We start from the raw sequence: 11,130 nt of genomic DNA, 5'->3' as shown, positions 1-11,130 counted from the left end.
TTTTTTGTTTTTTTTTTTTTGTTTTTTTTTTACAAAATAGGAAATATTTGAAAAGAAAAGAGGATGAATGACCTTGTTTTTGTAAAGTAGACAATACACGAAGAGGAATCAGTTTTAAGACAATATCTATTCAAGCTTCAAATTTGTTTAATTTTTATCTTGTATGTGTGTAAGCTTGACAGTTTTGTTTGTTTTAAACTATTTGTTTGTACTGATAGCATATAAATGACCAGAAGCTTTCCCTTTTAAGTTAATTTATTATATATATATATCAGGATCTCTTCTTGTAAACACTGACCAGTGTCCTTATCTAATTTTCTTTTCATTACCACCCCTTGTTACAACAGAGCAGTTCTGCAAAGCTTTTTTAGTGTCTGTGTCCCCAAGTTTGTGAGAGAGACAGAAGCATGCAATTACCCTTAATATCTCAGTAATGTAAAAAGAATGAGACTTAATTTTCCATCTGGTTGCATGGAGAGAAATGTCAAATGTGTTGGATTGAGACCGCGGTTTTAATCATTAAAGGATCACGGTTAAGGTTGATAAGGAAGGATTAGGGTTTTGCTGCTCATGCATAATTTAATCTATTGATCAGATGAGCGTCAAGCTCGTAGAGCCAGTTGGAAAAAGATTCTTTAACAACTATGTTAATATTGAAAAGTGAAATAAAGTGCTTTGAGACTTTAGAATATTAGCAATTGAGTGGATTACCATGTTTTATTATTAATCAAAATTCAAAGAACACACACATTATATTTGGTCTATTTTCTATGGGATGCTGCAGATTTTTTTCTCTTATAGCACCTTTGTCTCTCTCTACTTTATCCTCTTTCTCTCTCAATATGTGGAAGAAAGCTGGCATTTACTTGACAATTTCTGCCTTTAAATGCAGTGTTTTTATCTACACCTAAGATAGCTGCATACTAGGACAATTTAACAGACAATTTAACTGACCGTGTGTTAGTGAAGCTGTCTGAGTCCCACTCTTTGCCAGAGTGCCATGGCATGATGGATGTAGGCAGTCTGGGTTACGTGAAAACGACACACACACAAACACACACAACCGCTGTCCCACTGAACACACAGCTACACGGACACGCCGTTCTGCCATATTTTCTCAGTACAAACACATATGGGCCCATCCATAGCCAACCCCCTTCCATTAAGTCAACATCTTGTGCTGGCGGTTGGAACAGTGCGGGGCTGGAGTCAGGTCGTCCAAATCCGTCAGTAAGCGGAGGCAGAGGCGTTTGTCATCCTCCTCTCTGGGCACCATCCTCCTGGAAGAGAGAGAGGGGGGACAGAGGGTGGTGGAGCTGCAAAGCATCTGGCTTTGGTAGCTCCAGCTGCAGGAAAAGAAGAGGGACAGGAGCTTTTCTGCAGCCCAGGGGAGACATTCCTTCTGCAGCCAAAAGTCTCCAGTACTTTGTCTGCTTTTGTGGTGAGAAAAAAAAAAGGAGTAAGCAGCTACTGATGAATCTTTTTTTTTTATGTTAGTGTTTTATGAAAAACTCCAGTAATTTCAACACCACACACTGAGAAGAATCACAACCCCAAGATTCACGTTCATCAATTCCAGCCAGGCTGTCTGAATCATTTCAACCAAGTTTTGTTTTAGATAATATATTTTAACAACAAAGACTGTATTTATCTTACCTTGTCCACTAGGATAATTTAAGGCCTTCCTTGAATAAAGTTGTGGAGCAGCTAAGGTGCACAAAAGTATTCTAGAGCCATTAAACTAGAATGCTGACCCAAAGGAAAATGTCGCCTAAATAATGATCCAAAAAGCAGAGCCCTCAGTCCCACTGCCAAGGCCTAGAGACACTCTTTAGCATCCAACATCAGCCCGAAAATGATGTTAAGCCGACGTCGACGTTTAGCACCAGACTCCATAGCCTCAGAGGGTGTTTTGTCACAGATCCGTGGATGATTCAGAGCCTGCGGACGGTATTTAGTGTTGGCACTTAGTGTCCCATGTATTCCAGGGTTTGCTCTGAGGCGCTATATAGCTGTGCTGATTGAAGGAAAGAGATCAAATTAGATGGTTTTAGGGAAAAGATGATAAGTCCTCAGAGGGACAACACATGCATTATTCCCCTATTGTGAAGTGTGACCTTTATAACGGGAACAGAAAGGGGGGCAGAGGGGTTTGAGGAGTCCTCTACTCTGTCTAAATTATCCTCTGGGATTAATTAACCCCATTCTTCCATTAGGCTTCTGGGACTGTGGATCAGATCAGGATGGACGTTTTGGAGGAATCTCAGTGCAGCATTAAGCAGACAGGTAAGAAAACCAAGCAACTCCAGATGTGAGAAAGACAGACAGACAGACAGACAGACAGACAGACAGACAGACAGACAGACAGACAGACAGACAGACAGACAGACAGACAGATGGTAGATAGATTTAAAGTGAGGACATTTTTAAGGTCCTTGCAAGCTATTTTGCCAGGGGTTATGTTTAGGGATAAGCTGTGAATTGAGTTTAGTTTAAGGTTAGGGTGAAGTTTGCATGGTAATGGTTACGTTTGAGGTTTATACTCAGGATTGGTGAATGGGAAGGGTTAAAAATGACTGAAAATCAATGCAAGTCAATAGAAGTCACTACATATAGCAAGACAATAATGTGTGTGTGTGTTCTTGTTTTTAATATGTTGTAGGGCTGATTTTCTGGAAAAATAAAATTTTATGGGGACTGACTGCTGCTTGTGGGGCCTCATGCCTGAACCCCATGAGGGTAACTGCTGTTTTAGGGTCAGGGGTCACATTTAGGAAGAAGGTGTGAATTGAATTTAGGCCATAGAAATGAATGCAATATGAATGGGACTCAATGGAAAGTCTTCATAAGGATAATGTGGCACATTTATTTGTGTTTGTGTGTATGTATTGAAAACATATTCTTGGACATTATACACTTTTTAAGTGCTTTTTTGGACTATATTCACTCTTTTTATATCATCTGTTGTACTTTTATCTTTAACGCCATCTTGCTTTAACTCTGCCCTTTGCACTCTGTATAAGGTACTGGAACCAGAATTTCCCCGAAGGGAATTCCCTGAAGGATTAATCCCAAGGCATAAATAAAGTTGAGTCGGTCTAAGTCTAGTTGTCCCTAGTGCAGTTTTTTCACAGTGATGGGGTAAAAGTAGTGTTAGTGCTTTTGACTGCCAGAGGGAAGGCTGGTAAAAAGAGACTGTCCTGGGTGGGCTTGGTCATCCATTCTGGCCTGTCAGAGGATATGGCTTGAGTAGGTCTCAATTAGGCATGGCAGTGGGGAGCCAATGATTTACTGAGCAGTTAGTGCGACTCGCTGCATTTGTTTCTTTTCAGGTAATGTGCACCCGGCATGCCACACCATGTATCTGCAGGTCAGGATGCTCTCTGTTGTGCAACGTTTTTCAGTGGAGGTAAAAAGCAGTTCTTTCTCCTCAACATTCCTCAGGAAAGACAGTGTTAAGTCTTTTTAAAAATATTAGTGACATTCACAGTACAGTCAAGGTCATTTGAGAGGTTTAGTCCAAGAAACATTAGGCTTGTGACCCACTCCAACTCTTTCCTGTTGATTTTCATTACTGACTTCAGTGTTTTCATCGACCTTTGATTTCTTTCATCTTTTTGGAATTGAGCTTGTGGTGGTTGTCACTATAACAGGCCGCAGGTGAGTGGACTTCCTCCCTGTACCATCTCATCATCATTCTTGTTCAGTCCTACAATGGCTATACTTTCTGCACATTTGAATAGGGTGCTTGGAATTCTGGGTGGCAACACCGTTTTGGGTGTACAGTGTTTCCAAAGTGGGCCAAGAATGCAGCTTATGGAGACACAAGTATTGAGGTCAACAGAGAAGGATGTAGAGGTGCTCATCCTTTAGTTTTGATGTCATAAACTTGGCTAGCTTGGTTGACTGGCTTAATGGTTCATTCTATTCACCTGCCTTGCTCCGCCCAGTTTCTAATCACTGTTCATCCACCTGCTCCTGTCTCTGTTTAAGCTGGTTGCTCCGAGTCATTATTGTCAGATTATTCAAGCCTTCTGTGAGAGTTCTATAGCACACCTGTTGTTCTGATTGCTTGATCCTGACCATTTCTTCCCTCAGATATTTGAGCCTGTCTGTTCCTATTTCGGATTTGTTTGCCTGATGTGTTTTCGGACTCCTGTTGGTTACTGCTTGTGGACTGAACATGGATCTGCCTCCTGACTTCAACTTAAATTTTCTCTCGGTACCTCTATGGATCTCTTATCTTCTGGTTTGGACTCCTGTTAACATCCTCAACACCAGCTTGGGCTTCATGTTCTGAAAACTCCTGCCTTTCTTCGTCTGCTTGGGTCTACTCATTGCTCCTGAACTTTCTGGGTGACGTTCACTGCATGCTGTTGTTAGCCATCTGACTAGATTCTATCAGTACAAACATTCTACTCGCACAGATTGAACTAAAAACCAGGTTAGTGACTCACACACCCGTAATCATCATCTTTCAGATTTACCCCCGGCTCACACCGACTCCGGTCTTACCGTTGCGGTGCGGTGGGTGCGGCGCCGCAGTGATTCCAAGTCATTAAAAAGACGTAAACCTCTCTCACCGGCTGCTGAGCTGTCCGGCTGCGGTTACCGAGACACTCCGGCGCTGCAGAAAATTCAGCAAGAAAGCTATCCTTGCGGCGTGCCGGAGCCCTCCACAACAAGCTCTCACAAATATCCTTATTTGGGCCGTGTTATCGCATGAAGTTACGTGAACTCAAGTGAACTTCTGTTCTCGCGAGTTAAATCTCCGGACCTGTTGCCGGAGCCGCAGAGCCGCACCGCATCGTAGTCAAAAGGGCGGTGTGAGAGGGGGTGTGCGGGAGTTGCGGTCTCCGTCTGCTCGGTAACCGCACCGGAGCCAGTGTGAGCAAGGGGTGACGTGGTCACTAACCTGAGTTTTCCGTCTTCAGAGATTCCGGACTTTGACACCCTTGTTGCTGAGTTGTAGATCTGGCGTACTGTAATAAATGCTTTTGTGAATCACACCAATCTGTCTACTTCGAATCGTGGGTTCTCAGTTCTGCGCCTTCACAGTTGAGGACTGTAATCAGAAAGTTTATGCAGTTTGATGATCAGCATGCAGAGGGGCTTAAGGAGTTACATGGTAGAGCAATGGAGATGGCTTTGAGTGTGGAACTGTAAGCAAACCGATTGTGGTCAAAGCCAGTTGGGATGTGAAACTTGACAGAACACTTTCTCCATACATTTCATCATCAGCTGTGTCAGGGCCAGTGTTCAGGGAGGGTGGTCATGCTCAGATGATGTCACCTGTGTGTCCTCTGCCAGCCTGCTGTCATCTGCAGCGACACTGCTGATGCTGACAGCAGAAGATGAAAGGTGTCCAGCTGGTCTGGAAGAGAGGTGTTGATGAGGGAGAGGATGTTGTGGCACTCTGTGAAGCCAGTAAAGGTTCGGATGCTTTTTTTTTTACATGAGCTGAATTTCTTTCCAACTAATGTTGGCTTCTATTTACTTCCTGTTGTTTAATTTAGCAACAGATGTTTTCTATTTTGTCTCTGTTCAACTGCCTCTCCAACTGAAGACCTCAGTGTTGTGTAATGCCGAAAGCCTGGCCTGGATTACTTTCCTGATATTTTTGTTGTAATACATTTTCACATTTTTATTTCTTACAATATTCTCTTGGTTTTTCTGTATTTTTGTAGCAAACTTTAAACCAGCTTCAAAATGCTATTTCTTCTGCAGTGAAGCCTTATTCAGAGATTGTGCATAGAAGCAATTGGGTTTGAGGGCATCACTTACTGTTTTGGTATGAAAAAATCTATACCTATTTTTTCCATGTCTTTCTGAAGTTTTCTGCATTTCTCTTGGCTCTTGTACAACTCTTCCTATATTTCTATTTAAGGGAACCTGGATGATTAATAGTTAAGTTATGCTATTATCAATACTGGATCAAAGCTCCAGTATTGCTCACTGGATCCCTTAGAAGTTTACAAATGCAGGTTTAATGTTTTGATTAGTACGTTTTAGCAAAACACTTTTTATGTCAAGATCTATTGACATAAAATATATAAGACTATAAACAGAGTAATAGCAAATATTCAATTCTATTCAGTTTATCTATATAGCACCAATTCACAACACGTCATCTCAAGGCATTTTACAATTCAACCAGATCAAACAGTCAAACTGATTCAAAGTTTTCTATCTAAGGAAAACCAGTTAATTGTTTTGACTCATTGACTCGAAGCAATCCCTCACACCAAACATGCTTATAGCGACAGTGGAGAGGAAAACTCTGTTTTAACAGCAAGAAACCTCCAGCAGAACCAGGCTTAGTGTGAGTGACCATCTGTCGAGGCCGACTGGGCTTCAGGGAGATAGAAGCAGACATACAGAAAGAAGCAGAGATAAAAAGGGCAACTGTCAATCAGCTCCACAGGTGGCCCCATCCAGGAAACACACAACCAGGCAGACAATTTCTGAGCCAGCTCCCATGTCAGAGGATGAAAGAGAGCACATCCAGTTAGTCACATTTGGAGAAAAAGGACTCCACTGAAAAACAGGCCAAGCTCCAACATCTCCAAAGGCATTGATTTGCACATAGGAGCCGGAATACCTAACAGATTTCACCGGCTTTCTACTTTTGTTTTTTTGCCTTTTCATTCTTCCTATTCTTCATGAATTTATTAAATATTCCCCATGTTCATTCATTTAAACAAAAAAATTCAACAGCAAACTAATTTGCTCTAGAAAAACTATTTTATTTTAATAAAATACACAGAAACAGTCCAGATGAAATTGTGGCTAAATCAATAGCTTTTTGTGCAAAACATATTTTTCTCTATTTGGAAAATCATATCCCCATTTGTAGAAGAAATATATATTCAGGTAGAATATCCATTACAAATTGGAGCATTTGATCTATTCTTGGACATGTGCCTGTGTGGAAATAATGCACCAAAGGCTTTGTCGTTCACAAACAGCATGCTTCACCTTGAGCTTCTCCTTAACAATTTTACACATTCCCCTTTTCTATACGTTACATTTATATGATGAATATGATTGTGTCTCTTGATTCTTTCTCTGCGTTATCAAAGGAAGATCTTAACAACATTGTTATAACACACCTTAGTGGTTAACTGAAAAAGCTAATGAACTTAGTTGCACAGATCAAAAGCATCTGTTTGATGTCACTAATGATATGTCACTGGGGGCTGCCATGTGCTATTGTCCTGATCGCCTATAGATGCATGTCTGTATATAATGTGATGAATGAGAACACCGATCCTCTTCTCTTCTCCTGAAACCAGACCATTACTGTCAATCAACTGGATGGCTGTGGTAGGCCGGTGGCTGCCAGCTCACAAACAACAAGCGCCTGTCCCCACAGTCTCATGATGACGGTCCCCAGACAGCCTCCCATAACAGCTCCAGCTAATCTTCTTTTCATGGTCTTCATTACGACCTGTCAGGACATAAATTGAGGGTAAATTGCCATGTTTATTAACACAAACCCAAAGCAGCATCTTTTAACTCCCCCCCTCCCTTCTCCTTGTGTGAATGTTAACATTTCATAGTGACCAAGAGGATCAATTACAATGCAGTGTGAAATCATACCGCATTCAGATACACACACAGGGAGCCCTGACATTCACAGCTCCACCTTAATGTGCCTCTTCAAACATTATGCCCTCTGTTGATGACCACCTCAGAAAACCCATTCAGACAGGCACTTGCTTGCCACATATTTTCAGCTCCACTGGTGATGGTAAAGGAAAAGGGAGCCATGCTTCACAGATCACCGCAAAAGCCCAGCCTGGGGACTGAGACTTGCTGCGGCCTTTGCCATATAACACAGTAATTACTAGATCAAATCTGTTCAAACTGAAACAACGTTGTTCTGTGATCCCTCCTATACTAATCAGCGTGCTGAGGTATGGCTGGGCGACTATAAATTGCTGACTTAATTAAAACCAGGACCTCTCTGTCATCTAATTACAGAGAGAAAAGGTTATTGCTTCGATGCAATTTTCCAAATATGATTCCTTGGCGGTTATTAAAAGCTTGGCCGTCGTTTATTGTTTCAGATTTTTCAATATGGAAATGGCCCCGGTGACAGACGTAATGACTCGGGGAAAACGCTTCATCTCGATAGTGCCCTGGCACGGCCATTTGTCTGAGATAAGTGGAGCGGACAGGGAACGGGGAAATGTCATGGCAGGCATCCCATGATTGCCTCCACTTTACAGTTGTCATTAAACAGAGCAAAGGTTTCTTTTCTCTTGTGTGGCAGCAATGAGAAGTTTATTAATCTCTCCAGAATAGTGCGCATGGGGGGTTATTAGAAACACCGAATTTCACAAGAAAAGGGGGGAAATTGTGTGGGGAAATGTAGTGATGTGAGGCTTTACTCTTTGCTGTTGTACAGTTAAATCTGATTCCTCAAATTCCAGTTTAAAATCTGTTTTAAAAGCAAGAAAATTTTCAGAAGAACCAAAGTGATGAGGACAGCTGAGGGAAATGAGAATAGTAGCAAAGAAAAGGGATTAAAGAAAGTAAAAGGAGCAAACCCATTTTTAGAGGATTCAAATCAAAGATTAGACAGTAATGGAAAAAGAATCAAAAAAGTTACACTGCTAAAGCTTAATTAAAAAACTAAACTCTAAAAATAAGTAAGGAATTCTTAATATGTAATCAACTTAATGTAATAATACTCTTAAAATAAGGTAATTAGATACTAAGTGCTTGAAATAACACAATGCAATTGTTTTTATTTTACTTTAAATGTAAATTGTCTTATTCCATTGGCAAAGTGTCTCTCTTACCTGCTTAATTGAAGAAAAAATTCCTCTGGGTTTATTGTTTGTGTCTTTCTAGTCTGTTTATTGATCTATTTGCATTAAAACCAACTCAAACTGAGATAAACATCTCTTGGGAGGCAAAACAAGGGATCATGATGCTTAACCGTTTTATTTCCTCCTCAATAAATCAGCTCTGTGATTATCTAAGATTCAATATTTTTACTATCACAATTCTGAATGTAAAACCAGATTTATTTAGGAGTGGTTATAAAACATGGTATATTGAAAGCCCAATACAGCATGCTGTGGTCAGGGTTTTTATTAGTTGAAATGCTAGGTTGAAATATGTTGAAGTGCAGTATGTATAATCTTTTTTCATAATTGGCAAACTCTTAGACTTAATTTGACTAGAGATGTTCAAATTATCAGTTTTTATTGGTTGACCTGGTTTGGTAGATGATAAGTTAGGTAGAAGTACATCTGGTAGAAGTGTGCTGAAAAATGGGTCCCCAAAACCATTTAGTAATTTTTGAACCCACTATCATGTTATCCAAAATGAAATTATTTAGAACATTCCAGAAACAAAAAAAGGGGAAATTTGCAATCAAAAAAGAGTGATAGATAACATCCTTCATAGAAACATTTATAGAAAAGTTTTAATTTAACCAGCAAAAGCCCATATGCACTAATGTTGGGTTTATTTTTTAATGTTAGTAAAAGCTACACATCAGTTGTTGATTGTTTAAAGAAAATACCCCAATGCTTATACTAATTTACCTTTAGCAAGAAATCTGCACACAAGCCTTGAACCACATATGCACAAAAAAGTATAACATGAACATCATAATTATAAAACCTCAAATAAGCATATTGTTGGCTACTTAAAAATACCTAGCAATCCATAAATTGCTCACGCTTCAACAAACTAGAAAGCCTTTGCTGCACAAAGACAGAATTTTTTGTAGAACACATAAATATGAACGTGACAGTTCTCATGGAGCAGCAAGAGGGCACAAAAAAAAGAAGAGCCTATCCTGGACACTAATGCCCCATGTCTCCCACCATAGGGTTCTCTTAATTACATTAACCAAATGCGCTCTGCAGTGTATGCAATCTCATGGTTAACTGAACACCGGCGTAGCTGCAACCCCCCACCCCCGTCCCATGGTGAAATATTCATGTTGAAAGCCTCAGCCTCTCTTCCCACCGACTCTCCTCTACTAACACGTTCATGCCCTTAGTAGCTTAACCATGCCATCATTGTTTTTGGAGCCACTTCCCCAAAACCTGACACTATTGTTTAATCTTAGAGAAAAAGAAGTGTTTAAATCTAAATTTCTGATGGGATTGGAAGACGAGCTGAATTTAAAGTTTAATAACAGTTTAATAGATTGTAAATAAATATAGTGTGCATTTATGGTATAGTTTATATATATATGGTATATTTGTATACAATTTGGAGCTGCATATGTTTGTAATAGATATTTGTATTTCATACTGTTATCCCAAAACACTGATTCAAATTGACCAGGCGGGACTAATTTAAATACATGAACTATTCATTAATTGAATAAAGAGGCTAGTTAGCCCAAGGCCTCTTTATAATCATAAACTAGGGTGTACTACTTATGCAAAACAGCAAAGTGCCATGTGCTGGCTTATTATGCTAATAGTGAATGGCAAAATACATGTTTCTCCTGCCCAGAAAAGAGGATTAGGCATGGCAGCGTCAGCAAGTTGTTCCAAGTGTATAGAGTGTGTTCTTCCATATTGCAGCATCTTGAGATTCAGCTGCTTAATGTGACTCTTCTTGTCTTTATCACAAAGCTTCGATGTGATCACAGCCCCCCTCCACAACTAATTCTTATTCTTAAACACAAAAATGGATCATGTTTTTTCTCTTTCATTGCCTGTTATTTCAAAAAGTATTAGGTTTCATTTCCATTTTGTGTTATTCTACTTGTTTTGTTTTATATTTTTGGAGTTCTTATGTATTTCTTGTTTACCCTCTGTTGCCATCTTGTGTCAGTCTCCTTCCCCTAGCTCCCTTCTAGATGCTTCCATTCACATCTGTTCCTTGTCAGCTCATTAGCCCAGTCTTTGTTCTGTCTCCCATTTATACTCTCCCTGTGCAGTTCCTCGGTGTTGGTTCCTCGTTGTTTCTTGATCCTCATGTGGGTTTTTATGGAAGCAAATCATTATCATATTTCAAATGAAAAAGCATTTTCAGAAATGCCTTTTCATTTTAAGAATGTTGCTGCATTGTTTGACTCATAAATGAAATTAGTAATCAATAATCCTGTTTGCATTTTCATTTTCTTCTTTAACACTGCTCATCCTTTTA

This window comes from Cyprinodon variegatus, unplaced genomic scaffold (assembly GCF_000732505.1).
Source record: "Cyprinodon variegatus isolate N-32 unplaced genomic scaffold, C_variegatus-1.0 Scaffold5, whole genome shotgun sequence".
Classification (NCBI taxonomy): Eukaryota; Metazoa; Chordata; class Actinopteri; order Cyprinodontiformes; family Cyprinodontidae; genus Cyprinodon; species Cyprinodon variegatus.
Note: the sequence above shows the minus strand (reverse complement) of the source record.